Genomic DNA, 12,621 nt, shown 5'->3' on the forward strand with positions numbered 1-12,621 from the left:
ATTTGGCCCATATCGCTCTAAACCTTTCCCATTCATGTACCTATCTAAATATCTTTTAAATGGTGTAACTGTACTTGCATTTACCATTTCCTCTGACAGTTCATTCCACATACAAACTACCCTCTGCGTGAAAAAGCTGCTGTTCAGGTCTCCTTTAAATCTTTTTCATGTCACCATAAAATTTTGCCCTCCAGTTTTGAACTTGCCCCCACTTTTGAGAAAAGACTTTGGTTTCTCACATTATCTATGACCCTTGTGATTTTACAAACCTCTATAAGGTTACCCCTGAATCTTCTACGTTCAACTGAAACAGTCCCAGCCTGTCCAGCCTCACCTTATAACTCAAATCCTCCAGTCCTGGTAACATCCTTGTAAATCTTTTCTGCACTCTTTCAAATCGAAGAATATCCTTCTAAAACAGGGTGACCAGACTGTACACAGTACTCCTCATAAATGGCGTTATCAATGTCCTGTATCACTGCATGCCGTCGCTAAATGCCTTTGTTACCACCCTGACTACCTATGATGCAACTTTCAAGGAACTATGCCCCCAAACCCCTAGGTCTCTCTGTTCAACAACACTCCCCAGGGCCTTGCCATTTACAGTTTAAGTCCTGTCCTTGTTCATCTTACCAAAACGCATCACTTCACATTTACCTAAATTAAACCTCCATGGCCCAATTGATCAAGACCCCTTTGTAATCATCGATAACCTTCCACATGCTCTATTATACGACCAATTTTGGTGTCATTTGCAAACTTACTAACCATGCTTCCTATATTACTATCCAAATTATTGATATAAATGGCAAACAAAAGTAGACCCAATCCCTACATAACACCAATAGTCATAGGCCTCCAGTCCGAAAGAAACAACCCTACACCACCAATCTATTGTCCCTGATCATCAAGCCAATTTGTATTCAGTTGGCAAGCTCTCTCTTAATCCGATGTGATCTGACTTTACTAACCAGTCTGTCATGTGGAACTTTGTCAAAGGTCTTCTTAAGTCCAGAAAGACAGCATACAATGCTCTGCTCTTCTCTATCATCTTGGTCACATCCTCAAAAAAATCAATCAATTTTGTGAGAAACATATTCCCTCTCACAAAACCATGCTGACTACTCCTAATCAGTCCTTGCCTCGTATTGTATGTCCTTATCTGTCATTCCCAAATTCTAAATTAAAAGTAAATATTAAAGCAATGTATATTCCCTATGGCACACCTGTTCATGGTGTTCATGCACTTTTAAGGGAATTTCCTATGAGCCATTAGGTAATTTAGAATTTCTAATGATCAATTAGTGTGACCCTAGCTGCTTTCCCAGAATTGTGCTAATAACTTTAATATTTTTTGATAGCAGCTGGACATAATAAATAGAATATGAAAAACCTAAAATCATATGAAATTTTAGATTAATCGTAAAAGTGGAAATTTATGACCATTAATTATGTTCATTAATGTGATAGAGGCTGACACCTGTTAAGTAAGTTTTGTGGGTGGCACTAGTGGCACAGTGGTTAGCACTGCTACCTCACAACGCCAGAGACCCGAGTTCAATTCCCGGCTCAGGCGACCCACTGTGTGGAGTTTGCACATTCTCCCCGTGTCTGTGTGGGTTTCCTCCCACAGTCCAAAGATGTGCAGGTCAGGTGAATTGGCCATGCTAAACTGCCTGCAGTGTTAGGGGTAGGTGGTGGGTTGGTGTGGACTTGTTGGGCCAAAGGGCCTGTTTCCACACTGTAAGTAATCTAATCTTAAAAAAAAGTAATCTAATATAAAGTAAATGACTATTACAGTTGTTGTCTTGGGTTTATTTATTCTGCTTTATCAGCTATTTCAGAAATGTTTCTGTAGTTGAGGCTTAACTTCTCTTTCTTTTCTCACAGCCCCAACATTGAACTAAGATACGAAACGTTCGGGGTGAAATTTGCAATAGTCTGTACCACTTGATGGATTCTCTGCACGCAACAGTTGCAGAATTGGGTATACAATTGTACTAATTTTGCGGATGAAACTTTACATCCTTTTTTAAAGGCTGTCTTACAAGATTTGGAACATCTCACAAACCTACTTGCCGAGGTGAAAGTCATCTGCAATGTTAGGTTCACTGTATCAACATTTTTGCTGTTTCTTTGATGTCAGGTGATTTGAGTATTCAATGCTGTTCTAAATGTGTTGCAAAGTGATGCTGTGGAAGAGGATATCACAAGACACCAATAGAGTTCAGGTGGAGAAATCTTGAAACCAAAACAAATATTACTTGTCCAGACTTGCAAGACAGATCCAGATTTGTCAACTTTGCTTCACAGGACATGCTGATAAAGAAATTGAGGTCAAAAAGTGTGGCACTGGAAAAGCAGAGCAGGCCAGGCAGCATCCAAGGAGCAGGAAAGTCGACGTTTCGGGCATAAGCCCTTAATCAGAAATAGTGCCATCACCTGAAATGATACCATCTGTTGCATAATAATTTGTGTCCACAATCTGATTTTTGAATCAGTTCCTCACTTAGACATTAAAGTTGCAATGAAACTTTCATGTTGCCGCATCTTTTGAAGCAACAATCTCCAATCCACAAATGATTCAGGGAATTACAAACACTAGATTTGCAACGGCAGCATCTTCAGCATTTTCCCTCTGCATGAGCCATTGACTATAAGTCGTACCATTGCTGGCACAAGACTATTCATTTTGACCCCATGACTTTCATAAAGAATTTGCGGTTGAGGAGTGCTGTTGTTGTGTCTGATGACAGCAGCAGTTAGGTATGCCAGTGACCATTATTTACATAGTCTTCTGATGCTTTTATTTTGATGTTTACATGGTTGATTTACTATTTATAAGGAGAAGAAAAAGTCAGATGGCTTTCAGAGTTTCCCTCTGCAGCTATGCCTAATGTTTCTAAACAGGTTAGAAGCACCTTTGGTCAAAAACAGACTCTTAAAAAGGGGGAAACATGATGTTTCAACACACCTCCAAAACACTAAAGTAGAGCCTTTAAACTTTAAGTTTGTGCAGTGGTTTATGTGCCTCTCAAATAGAAGTGCAAAAGTGAGGATATACCAATCTGAACCTGATACTGCCATGTTTTTATTTCCTTGGCAGCTGTGACTTTATAGACTCTATTGACTCAGAAGTTGAAACTGGTATTTGGCTGGCTTCTGACATTCAGTCTAAATGGGATCAGCTCCGGTACAACTCTGCAGGAAAACGTACCATTAACTCCATATCAAAGGAAGCAGTTTTATCTACTTATCTCTGTATCATAATGAATAGTTACTTTTCATCACTCCTGTCTTCAAAACTACCTATTTTACTGTAGTCCATAGCTATTTAAGAGCTGTTACTCCAGAAGATTTTACACTTCCCAGCGACAGGACAACTTAGAGTCATAGAGTCATAGAGATGTACAGCATGGAAACAGACCCTTCAGTCCAAACCGTCCATGCCGACCAGATATCCCAACCCAATCTAGTCCCACCTGCCAGCACCCGGCCCATATCCCACCAAACCCTTCCTATTCATATACCCATCCAAATGCCTCTTAAATATTGCAATTGTACCAGCCTCCACCACTTCCTCTGGCAGCTCATTCCATACACGAACCACCCTCTGCGTGAAAAAGTTGCCCCGTAGGTCTCTTTTATATCTTTCCCCTCTCACCCTAAACCTATGCACTCTAGTTCTGGACTCCCTGACCCCAGGGAAAAGACGTTGTCTATTTACCCTATCCATGCCCCTCATAATTTTGTAAACCTCTATAAGGTCACCCCTCAGCCTCTGAAATTGAAAACAAAACACAAAATTCCTATCCAGTTTTGCCAGGATTACAACATTTGCATCTGTATGAAATTCTCCTGTAGATCTGAGCAGGGTCATTGCCTATACCTTTTAAAGCTATCAATATATTGTATCATGAGAAATCTCAAATCAATATCTAAGTCCCAAACAAAATTTCTGGGCCAGATTTCAGACTTGGAAGCAGGTGTCTTTGTATAAACTTCTGATATTGCTTTTAGATTCCATAGAGTTCTCATTCTAAGTAGATGACAAGATAGATTAGGAGAAAGTGAGGACTGCAGATGCTGGAGATCAGAGCTGAAAAATGTTTCCTGAAGAAGGGCTTATGCCCGAAACGTCGATTCTCCTGCTCCTTGGATGCTGCCTGACCTGCTGCGCTTTTCCAGCAACACATTTTTCAGATGACAAGATAGATACAAGTTCCGGAGGTTATCTGATTCATATTGGTCATGCATCCCTAATCATCCCAAAGAGTTCTCATCACTATCTAATTAAGTGACTCAAAGATTTCATTCCAACTCTTATCCCATTCTAAGTGTTGGCTGCTCTACATACTCCTTCAATTCTCTGTTTGAACATGTCTGATTTTAATTGCTTCATAATTAGCATCAGTTCCTAAGGTCCAAAACTCTGAACTCAGCTTCCTAAGTCACCACATATTTCAATTCCACTCTATGCCCTCCTTTCAGATGTTCCTTAAAATGTAGCTATTTATTCAAACTTTTGGTCAACTCTCCATATACTTCCTTAAAACAGTTTAGTGTCAAATTTTGTTAATAGTGCTTCCGTACTTTATGATAAAGGCACCATATGAATGTTTTTGTTATTATTTGTGTGGAGAAAGCCACCTGAATTTTGTCACACGTTTGCCATCTTTGGTTTGGCAGGTAGTAAATCTGAAAGTAGATGCAACATTCCTGACAGCAATGCTACTGCTTTACAATACCAAATTATTTAAGCTTTTTTAAAGTTTGTTATCATGGGTAGGAGTGATGATCACCCATGTGAACTGATTTCAGCCCCAAATTTTAAGGAAAAGTCTAGGTTTACAATGTGAACTTTGTAGTTGGAACAGAACATAAGCAACAGGCAGAGCAGAGTTCTGACATTTATGTTGTCTTGCTGAAGGTGATTCTAGAGGCTGCTGGGAGATCTGCTTCCCCATCAGCAGGATGAAGACATTTGCTGGTTAAACAAAGAAGGTGGCCCTGGAGGTTGCCCATGTGTTGGGAAATAGGAGTGTGGTGCATGCCCATAGTTTCAATGCTAACAGTGTTTGAATTATTTGGGCAAGAAAGGTGAATATAGCAGCATTTTCTCCTACATTCTGATGAGTCGATCACTTCTACCCCCTTATTCTGACCTTTTCAACCTTTTTCTGGTACATCATTCCTCACATAAACCTACCTTCCAAGTACATTTAATCCATTTTGTGTATGCAATTCCTATCTGTCCATCCATCGCTCTCACATCAGGTTGTGCAATATGATGCCTCCCTCTCCTAGTCATTCTCCACAACTATGGGGAGAAAGTGAGGTCTGCAGATGCTGGAGATCAGAGCTGAAAATGTGTTGCTGGAAAAGCGCAGCAGGTCAGGCAGCATCCAGGGAACAGGAGAATGAAGAAGGGCTTATGCCCAAAACGTCGATTCTCCTGTTCCCTGGATGCTGCCTGACCTGCTGCGCTTTTCCAGCAACACATTCTCCACAACTATATTCTGCATTACTCTCATTCATGAAATGAGACAACAATGACGATGGCTGGGGGCTAAAATAATCCAACTAATGCCCACTTCTCTGAACTTTCCCCATACACCGATAAATTATTTCCCTTCAAGCATTTATCCAACCATTTGTGTGTTTCTCCTTTCCCTCCTACAGATAGAAGGTGAGAATCTTGCTGCGGGTCCCCTCTCTCCTATCCTGCCTCAGATCTGGGAAGAGCAGGATGTTGCTGCTGCTCCAGCTATTCATCACCTTGGTCATCATTTTGAGACTGAAAGGAAGAGAATATAAACTGCAAAAGTAACCTCCAGAGCTTCAAAGTACGGGGCTGGGATATCAGTGGAAAGAAGTTGTGCGGTTTTAAAACGTATTGGCATGGTTCCTTGTCATTACTTTAGTTCCCTGAATTGCTGCTGTGTTCTGATCTCACTTTGCTCTTTTAAGTGAGTATCAAGAAGCCCGGAAAACTCATGGACTTGTATAAAATGCCAAGTAAATATCACTGTAATTCAGCAATTAATCTATTAAAATTGATAACCTATCTCTCCTGCTCACATACTGCTTTGAACACATTAGTAAAAATATAGAAGTCGGTGATTTGGACCTAGTTTCCAATCACACAATTAATTGCCCTTCTGTGAACCCCTCATCTGCGCCTGCACGTCAAAATTAGCATGTGGTTTAATTTTAAATAGACTTTCCATACTATTTGTAACCATGTAGACCACTGTAAGACCCCGGATTAGAGTGGTTCTGGAAAAGCACAGCAGGTCAGGCAGCATCCGAGGAGCAGGAAAATCAATGTTTCGGGCAAAAGCCCTTTATCAGGAATCTGTTGAACCATTTTCAGGGTTTTAGTATCTTGTCCTTTAGCCTTGATGAATAGTACTTGTTCATCAGCACTTTTGCAAGGTTCCACTCAGTTGTGTTGTAGAGTTTTCGTGACAACAGTAAATTCTGTATTATAACAGTGACTATAGTTCAAAGGTACATCATTGGCTATGAAAGATTTGAGATATTCTGTGGCCATGAAAAGCATTAAATAAATACAAGTCTTTATTTCAACCTTTTCTATGGAAAGGGGTCAAAACAACTAGGAACATCAAGCTCACAGGCTACTGTGCCCTATTAGTAACTTGGCAATTAAAAATGGTTAAAATACCAAGTCTTCTGATCCTGACCAGATATATCTAAGAACACTGCAATAGGCTAGAAAAGAAATTGTGGGAGCCCTGGCTGATATTTTTGCATCATCAGAGCCACAGGTGAGGACTCAGAAGCTTGGAGGGTGGCACATGTGCCTTTATACAAGAAGGGTTGCAAAGAAAAACCTGCAAACTAAACATCAGTGAGGCTAACATCGGCGGTGGGTAAGTTACTTAAGAAGATTCTGAGATAAGATACACATGCATTTGGAGAAACAGGGTTTGATTAAGAGTAGTCAGCATGACTTTGTGAGTGGGAGATCATGCCTCACAAATTTGTTCAAGTTCTTTGATGAAGTAACCAGGAAGGTTGATGAGGGCAGGGTGATAGACATAGTCTATATGGATTACAATAAGGCCTTTGATAAGGTTCCACGGGCTGCTGAGGAAGGTTACATCACATGGAATCCATGGAGAGCTGACAAATTGGATACAAAATTGGCTTGATTGTAGGAAGCAGAGTGGAAGGATGCTTGTTGGACTGGCAGCCTATGACTAGTGGAGTGCTTCAGGAGACAGTGCTGGGCCCATTACTGTTTGTTATCTATATCAGTGATTTGGATGAGAATGTATAAAGCGTGGTTAATACGTTTGCTGATGACACTAAAATAGGTGGTATCGTGGACAGTGAGGAAGGTTATCAGGAATTGCAGCAGAACATTGATCAGCTGGGGAAGCGGGCCAAGAAATGGAAAATGGAGTTGAATATAGATAAGTGTGAGGTCTTGCATTTTGGAAAATCAAATCAAGGCAGGAATTTCATGGTGAATGATAGGGCCTTAAGGAGTGTAATAGAACAGAGGGACCATGAAGTTTGGTGCGTGGTTCTCTGAAAGTGGAGTCACAGGTAGACAGGGCTGTGAAGAAGGCTTTTGGCACACGGGCCTTCATCAGTTAGGGTATTGAGTATAGAAGTTAGGAAGTTATATTGCAGTTGTACAGGGCTAGGCCGCACTTGGAGAATTGTGTTCAGTTTGGTCACCTTGTTATAGGATGGATGTTATTAAACTAGAAAGAGTGCAGAAGAAATTGACAAGGATGTTGTCAGGACTCAAGGGACTGAGTTATAGGAAGAGATTGGACAAGCTAGGATTTCTTTCTTTAGAGCGTAGGGGATTTTGGTGGGATCTTATAGAAGTGTATAAGATCATGAGAGGCATGGTTAGGGTGAATGCACTCAGTCTTTTTCCCAGGGTTTGGGGAATCAAGGACTAGAGGGCATCAGTATGAGTGGAGAGAGGAAGGAATAAAAGAGAACCTGAGGGGCAGCTTTTTTTATACAGAGGGTGGTGTGCATATGGAATGAGTTGCCAGCAGAAGTGATTGAGATGGATAAATTAACAACATTTAAAAGACATTTGGACAATGCATGGATAGGAATGGTTTAGAAGGACATGGGACAAGTGCAGGGAAATAGGATTAGCGTGGATTGACATTTTGGTTAGCATGGACCAGTTTGGGCCAAAGGGCCTGTCTCCGTGTTGTAGGATTCTATGACTGTATCAAAAGGGTGGTTTGGTACAGTCCAGGAGTATATTTTTCTAGTCAGTTTTACTTCAATTTACATGATATTGTCAAACTCTAACTCCATGGATTACTTGTTCACACACATATATCTGTATGTACAGTCAAGGTCTCTCCTGATTATCCCTTAATACATTTTGCGAATATACATTTGGTCTCAAACATTCCCCTGGATCCTACCATATAACAGATACCATTGTTTCTTTCCAAAATAACTAAAGATAAAGTTGCCATAGTCTTACCAGACCATAGGGCTGCTACTCTCATTAGAAAAAGATGACTGGTGATTGTTTAACCTGAGGGTCACCATACCTCAGGAAAGGGGTATGTTACGAAGGAACATTCTTCACGGTAACCTCAACTGAAATGGGAACCGAATCCATGGCATTGTCAAACTTTGTATTGCAAATGAGCCACCCAGATAACTGAGCCAAACTGAACTCCAGAATCAATAAAATATGTGTAAAGACAAACAAAACAAAAACATGCAAAATGACAACATATTGTGCAGAATGATTACAAAATAAACACACATTTTAAGTACAAATTTAAGTTCCAAACATCCTATGAAGTGTCTCTTGTAGTTTCTTAGCGATTGTTCCATGCCTTGTAAAGCAAACAAGAACTGTCCTGACTGTCCTATCCAACTAATTTAGGTTTCACTACACTCCAATATCTCTTTTAAGACTGTAATTTCCTCAGTCCGTCTTTCTCAGACTTGCCCAAATACCCTGTCAAGACTCACTTAGGAGAATATGTTGCTATTGAGTCCTCCTGATCTGAGTTGCTGCAGTGTTGAAAATTTAAGTAAATTATTAAAGTTCAATTTGCCTGACTGTCTGTCTGATTCAGGTTAAAAGAAGTATTAGGATTTTTGTGATACTTCTTTTGTTGTAACCAAACTAATTTTTTTAACTTACAGCAATGAAAGCGAAGAAGGAAGTTTTAAGTTATAACGATATACCTTAAAATTGATCTCTTATAAATTCCCACACATGTACAACAGACACACAGAGACAGACAAGACACAAGTATGAGAGAAAAAAAGTCAACAGAACACAGTTTTGTATCTCTAGTGTAAATCACAAAACTTATTGGATAGTTTTCATAATGATCATGACTTACTTAAGAAATTAGTATAATTCGAGCTCCACTATTCTCAGAGGCATCACAACAGTTCAAGATTTAATTGAATTATTCAAAGTGCCTGTGTCTTCTGTCTGATAAATGCAGGTAACAGAGAAAACTGACCAGGTTTCTACACTTCACATCAAACTACTATTTATTACAAATAAATCCATTCTACCTACAGGCAAAAAAATGTGAATAATCAGCTTATAATTCTAAACCTTCTTAAACCCACATACACATGCAAACAGACATAAAGGATAATACGTAAATGTTATGAGTGGAGAACAAAATATTAAGGGAAACAGTTCAATAGCACCAGTCCACAGGGTACAACAAGGTATATTTTTTGTTTCTTCTGAGTCTTTATGATCTTCGATCAGCATAATCCTTTCAACTCTTTTCAGTTCCTTGCTATGTACATAAGACAGTTGACACATTAATTGTTCAGGCTGTCAGTCACAGCTTTGAGTTAAATAGTGACTAATAATAGATAGTCTTCTTTCAGTTTGTTGTTATGTCTCAGCAAGGAGAGATAGATAGCATCTTTTTAGATCATAGAGGTATTTTTGTGTTGTATTTTTCACACATGTGCTGTCCACCATCCAGGATCCAATCAGAGAATTGTTATCATGCTGCTGATCCCTGCCCCACACAACGAGCTAATCAATAGGCTGATCTTCCCAGAGTATTCTCTGAGATGCTGGTGCCCAGCGTCCAACATGGAAGTCATTTGGAGTGAGTGGTGAGTTCAACCTGCCGAGCACCCACTCTGATTTCCATATTGGGTTTACATGATATCTGCATTGTTGGGTGAGTCTAGTAAGGTTACTACTGAAATATTAATGAGGTGAGTTGGGTACTCAACAAGGACCTTAAGAACCATCAGTTGGCAACTCACTGGGAGTGGCATGAAAGTTGCCACTCTCCTTGTGCAAAGCTTTGAAGATGTGGCAGGATGATCTCAGCATCAAGATGCACTTCACACACTTTCCTGATTCTGCCACACAACTTGCATAGCCCATATCACGCAGACCCCAATAAGGTTCTACTCCGCTTAATTAATGGAACTTTAATATTGCAGCCTCTGCAAAAAAGAACATAGATACAGTCAATTGAGAAGAGGTCTTAACGAGTTCTTTTTTGCTAGAAGAGATCAATATACATCTTCAAATTAAATTGCAAAATCCAAATTTCAGACTGAGCGATGCAGTTTTCACTGCGGTGATGTTTGGCTGAATAAATGGTCAGAATGTCACAGCAGCCACTTTTTCTCGTAATTGGAGAAACAGGAAAAAAAAACAAGTGCTCAGGATGTCTTTGAGGCTTCATGATAAAATTCAATTCATTTTCAATTTCAGTGCCAGCGATTTATTTTCAATAAAGCTCTGAGGAGAGTGATTTTTTGGGGAAGCCTTTTGTCATTCAGAAAATAAAGCTTCATTCCTCAGACAAAAGCAAAATAGTGCAGATGCTGTAAATCTGAAATGAGCCATAACAAAAACTGTAAAAACTCAGTAGGTCACGCATTATCTGCCAAACGAAACAGAGTAAGGTTACTGATAAGAAGCATTAACTCTGTTTTACTCCCTAGATGCTGCCTGACCTCTTGACTTTTTTCGGCTTTTATTGTTATGACTGACAACAACGCTTAAGAAGCTTGACACCATCCAGGACAAAGGATTCTGTTTGACTGACACCACATCCACAAGCTTCCACTCCTTCCCTGACTGACACTCATTCACAGAAGTGTGTACTATCTACAAGAGCCATTGCAGAAATTCACCAAAGATCCTAAGACAGCATCTTCCAAATCCATAACTACTTGCAGAGCACCACCACCTCGCCAAGTTCCTCTCCAAGCCATTCACCTTTCTGACTTGGAAATCTTTAGCTGTTCCTTCATTGTCACCAGGTTCAAATCCTGGAATTCCCTCCCTCCATCATGTGCCAATAGCAGTTCAAGAAGGCTGGTTGCCACCACCGGCTCAAGGGCAACTGGGGATGGGCAATAAATGCTGGCCAGCCAACGATGCTCATGTCCCACAAGTCAATCAATAAAAAAACTCCTCAAAGCAGGGATACAGAAGAGAAAATATTACCTTGGTCATTATCAAGTGCAATATGTCAAAAATGAAATAGTTACAAATTGTGGATATCTTACTTGATGCATGTTTTTAAAACATGTAATCAATACACTTATATGAAAGGTAAAATTCTGAGGGAGAGAAACTTAGTTTACATTAGCCACATCTTGGGTGTAAATTTGGATTAAAAGCTTTGAATTTTAAGTTGTGAATATCCAGCATTGGTGCAGAAGGATGAGGAGGAGACCTTTAAGTCACATGCTGATATGTTCAGCTGCTGGAGGAAATGAACAAAGGAGGGCGGGGTGTAAGCAAGCTCATATCAACTGAGTCTGCAGCAATAAGACCATCTTTGCGGCACATAACTGAGGAGCAATACCTCTGGCATTTCGACTTTCAAGGGAGTCTGTTGGAGAATAACGTTAAATGCAAATTTTAATTTTGTTCCTTTCAACTGGTTTAGGTGCAAGTTGAATGGCTACCTGTATGAATGATCTGTCGCATGAGTCTAGTCAGTGGCCATCAAAATGCATTGTATTGATAATTGTATCAGCATTGTCAAAAGCATCTCTGCTCAAATAGCTACTGAAGAAAACTTAAATTTAACATTTCCCCTGCAATATACATCAGAATGTCTTGAACATTGGATGGTCTTTTTGTAGAATCCTCTTTTTAAAGCATATTTTTGAAACCATTGACTGTATTTGTTAAAACAAGTCTTTCAGTGTCATCTTCCTTTCACTGATTCAAGGAACTTTTTGAAATTAAATACATACTCTGGAATTTCTTTCAAACATTAAGTTCCAGTGAGATGCTGCGCTCGAAGAAATATGATCGCCAATGATATACTGTAAATTCCTTTGTACATTTTGACGACAATAATACTTCCTTCTATATCTTTCATCAAACTGTCAATAAATTGACATTTGTAATGTGGAGTGAAAGTTTTTTTGTCAAAACTTGCAAGACCGAGTTCAGTTTTCATGGGTGGAGAATTTAAAGGTCAACAGAGCAGCCTATTGGCTTTAGAACTTTTACAAAGTCAATATATTACCTGATTTTAAAGTGTACACAAAAGCTACTTTAGAGATGATTATGTGTGTTTTATTGTGACTTCATAGTAATGGTCGTCTTTGATGTTTTTTGAAAGG

General features: G+C 39.6%; 1 long non-coding RNA gene across 3 annotated transcripts in view; it reads left to right on the plus strand.

The window, feature by feature from the left end:
* The window catches only part of LOC122553757 (uncharacterized), a 253,146-nt gene that overhangs the window by 122,947 nt on the left and 117,578 nt on the right, over positions 1 to 12,621 (plus strand). For 2 of the 3 annotated variants that reach the window (XR_015757952.1, XR_006312836.2), the window contains one exon: positions 1,891 to 5,332. This is a non-coding gene — a long non-coding RNA (uncharacterized LOC122553757). Of the gene's footprint in view, positions 1 to 1,890; positions 5,333 to 12,621 lie in introns of those variants that run through there. The other variant, XR_015757953.1, reaches the window with a different exon arrangement.

Source organism: Chiloscyllium plagiosum, unplaced genomic scaffold, assembly GCF_037043375.1.
Source record: "Chiloscyllium plagiosum isolate Xiang-an unplaced genomic scaffold, Cpla_swu_hap1 HiC_scaffold_8, whole genome shotgun sequence".
Classification (NCBI taxonomy): domain Eukaryota; kingdom Metazoa; phylum Chordata; class Chondrichthyes; order Orectolobiformes; family Hemiscylliidae; genus Chiloscyllium; species Chiloscyllium plagiosum.